Source organism: Glossina fuscipes, unplaced genomic scaffold (assembly GCF_014805625.2).
Source record: "Glossina fuscipes isolate IAEA_lab_2018 unplaced genomic scaffold, Yale_Gfus_2 59817, whole genome shotgun sequence".
Taxonomy (NCBI): Eukaryota; Metazoa; Arthropoda; class Insecta; order Diptera; family Glossinidae; genus Glossina; species Glossina fuscipes.
Window position 1 is genome coordinate 8,446 of NW_024002440.1, and position 4,002 is coordinate 12,447.

Consider the following 4,002-nt stretch of genomic DNA (forward strand, 5'->3'; position numbering starts at 1 on the left):
TTTTGCTTCTTGTTCGACAAAAAAACGTATTCAAAGAACGGTGCAGCCATTACCCTTGCCTTGATTCTCTTATGCTTCTTCTAATTGTTCCACCTTTTTTCCTTTTCTTTAATAAAAAAACGGTTTAGACTTCATTTTTGTGGTTTAGCTTTTGCTAATTTTAACTAACGACACATTGACGTCATTCACGTCGCTTTTGTCGCTTTACTTTGAGGTTCTAATTAAAATTTATCCTTCTTTTGAGGAGTTAATTAAAATTTATTCTTTTTTCTGAATTTCGATATTTTCCGAGTTAATTTATTTCAAACTTCAATTGCACAAAATTTTTCTTTCGCGTATTTTTCTATTTATTTCTTTTCTTTTGACATTTTTTTTATGGTCAATTTGCAGTTTGAGCCCATATTTCAGAAAGACGAAAAAAAAACAACCACTTCATGTAGCTTTCGGTTTCTAATTAATTTTTTTTTCTTTTTCCTTTCTTTTTTTTTTTTTTGTTTAATGAACTTTTTTATTGTATTGATAATTAATTATTTATGCTGGTTATCGTAATGCATACTTCCTTGTAAATTTTAATATTCACAGTCAGCTAATGCTAGTCCTTTTTATTACCCTTGAGGGATAGTCTTCACAATTATTTCTTATTTATCCGTTTTATATTGAGCTCGAAAGCCCGTCCGAACTTCACCAGATGCCAAACAGTTCTCCTCGCTATCTTGAAATTCAAAAGCAGACAGACTTCTCATTCTTACTCAATTTCCCTCTTCTTCTTCCTGTTGCTCTCTCTATAACGGCTTGCCGCTACTCTCACAAGAGCAAGCATAGATCCCGCAAAATCTTACGATTTTGCCTATGCTTGCAAAAGCAAAAGGAAAAAAAAGGAGTACCGCAAAATCATACGATTTTGCCTGTACTTGTAAACAAGGAAATCAGAGAAGAACAAAATAAACATATCCCGCAAGATCATGCGATTTATTAGCGGTACCACAAAATCGCATGATTTGTCTAACGGCATGCCGTTATTGCGCCGCTTGCGGTTGACACAGACCGACAGACACCCTACCCAAGGTTTGTTCGCGGCCGTTACAGCTCGGACCCATCGATATCGCCTGCGATATGGAATGTGTACGCCAAATAGTCCGCGGACAGACCGACTATACCCCTCGACGACCGACTACTACAGACCAACGTGTGGCTTCGACCCACGCCCTGAGTTTAAGAGTCTCATGCTCTACCGACTGAGCTACCTGGGCAAATTCGGTGTATACTCAAGAGGTTTTAGAGAAGAGAATATCTTTGGCTTGTTATACTCCTAGCTGCCGCCCTGTCTTCTAGCTGGTGTCATCGAACTTGCACCTTGTGACTAAGCTGTCTAACCTGTTCATTCCGTAAGTCGAGCAACCCTTTGAGTAGTTGATTTTGCATCCGATATTGTTGATTTCCATTTGCGATTCTTTGCAACAAGTTTAGCAACCTTTCGCGATCTATGGGTCGTGAACCTCTTAACGCTTCCGTGGCCAAGTCGAAAGGTGTTCGACTACTGCTGCCATCATTATTACTTCCACCACCCCTGTTGGTAGAGAATTCGAATTCACTGTTTATCATCGTTGAGCGGCCGCTGGATGCTAGATTTATTGGAACCTGGTTTATGTACGCTTGCGGAGCAGGCTGAAAACGAGATTTACTATGCTGAGCTGTTGCAGTTACGGTAGCATCTGTGCCGAAATTATCGCCTGTAGTACTGTTGCCAGCAGGTTGTTTGGTTGAAGGCGATTGTTGCTGATCCTGCACGCTATGGCGATGGTGATGGTGCTGATGTGGATGATAATTTGGTGTCGAGTGTTCCAGTTGCTGTTGTTTCTGTGATTGGTGACGATGTTGATTTGTTGTTACGGTAGTTGCAGGTTGATGAGGCCTTGAAGATTTCCGTGTACTATGTTGGCTACTTAAATTTTTGTTGATGCGTGTACGTTTCGCCAGTTTGTTTTGATTAGCATGACTAGCACGGTCGCTAATAGCTGTCGCAGAGAGCAATAGCTGGTTATGGTGACTTACTACTGCTATTGTCGCTTCAGCGTTGTTGAGCTGGATCTGCTGCTGTTGTTGACGCTGATTACCTAAAGGTGACGTTGACGAGGTGATTTCAATAGATCCGCTGAACTTTTCGCGTGTGTTGTGTGGCAATGTTTCCTTACCTTCACCTAGAGAGTTTTGCTTTACATCAGTCAGTTGAAGTGATGAGTTTCGGTAGCTCTTGGAGTTATCGTTTCCTAGGCTTATGGCGTCTAAAACTTGGCATTTACTCGGAGAATTAGTAGTGTCTGCTTTGGTGGCGACAGATAACCCAAAAACCTTCCAGAAGTCGATGCCGAAATAAAATTGCTGCCGCAACTCTGGTACTATATAGAATCCAATACTCCTGGTCTCGCCCTCCCACTCGAAGGGTAAGGTAATGAGTCCCGTTACAGATGTCTTCTTTCCGTCTGCTGTTTTGACGTGTTGATTCCGTAGCTTAATGACTCGATGTCTTCGATTCTCAAGGAATCTCGTTGCTCCAGCCCCACAACAACTGACGCTGACTCCTGTGTCCAGAAGAGCCGTTGCTTCGGTGTTGTCGACCTTGGTCCGAGCAAACATCCTGTCATCGTGCTCTAGGGAAACAATCGCTGAGATCTCCTTTTGCTGAAACCTCCTGTACGCCTTCGTCCTTTGGCGTAAGATCAGAATCTTTCTATGTTTTCTCGTGAGCGCTCGCCTTCTAAAAATCTCTGCGCTAAATATCTCGTGTCGCTTCTGCTGGTAGTCCGCGATCCTCTGTGCTAAGCTTCTGTACTCGGGGATGTCTTGATCCGTTGCTGGTGTTATTGTTGCGCCTGTTGCTGCTCGCGTTAATATTGTCACTGCTGTGGCTGGTGTTGCTTTTGTGGTTATTGTTGGTGTTGCTGTTGCTGATGTTGTTGCTGATATTATTGCTGTTGTTGTTGATGTTATTGCTGTTGTTGATGTTGTTGTCATTGTTGTTGCTGATGTTGTTGTTGCTGTTATTGCTGCTGTTCCGGGTGACGTCTCGTCTGGCAGGGGTTCCCGGCTTGCCTCGCCAGCCTGGTGTTTTCCGATGCGGATAAAGCGCCGTAGCTCTCATTTTTGCCGCATGCGAAACAGACCATGTTGTGGAAGGGACACCTGCAGCGATTTTCTCGGGTGCCTTCCGCTGGATTTTTTAGAAAATAATCTCCCGGCATCCCGCACACATAGCATAGCATCAGATGGAACGGTGACTGGCAGAAAGCAATGCTCTGCGCTGTCCTCACTGCGGTCGCTGGTGCTGGTGTGGTGGTATGGTGCTGGGGTGTTACTACTGCTGCTGTTGCCTTTTGCTTCGGCTGGCCTACACGTGATGTTGCTGGTTGCATGTGGTGCCGCTCGTTCGGAGGCTTACTTGCATTGCCTGTGCTAACCCATCTTTTGTCGTATTTCACAGCCCCGCCGTTTCCGCGTTGCCTGTCGCTGCTTGGGCTATGCCGCGGCGCTAGGGCTTCAACTGCTTCGCGATGCACTCCGTCACCATTTTCACCTTCCTGTCCGGTCTCGCTTACGTGTTTCGGCCTGCTTCTACTTTCTCTCAACAGCTTTTCTGCCCTCTTGCATTCGGATTTGAACTCGCCAATGCTTTCTACTTTGGTGGCGAAAATCAGTGCGGCCAGACTGGGCTTAACGTTGGACTTCATTATTTTGATCATTTCTGCCTCAGGGATCTTTCTGCGTAGGCGAATTGTTAGGTCGTGTATCTCCGCGTAATAGTCCTCGAAGGTCTCGGCGTTCTGCTGCTTCCGCTCCATGATTTCTCTAATCAATTCGTAATCAGAGTCTGCGGTCTTGAATTGATTGAGGAGCTCAGCTTTTAGCGCGAAATAATCAAAAGTGACGTCTCCTTCTCTATCCTCCAGCAGCTGCCAATACCATTTGCTGGCTTGACCGGTCACTAGACAGTGAAACTCGGCAAAT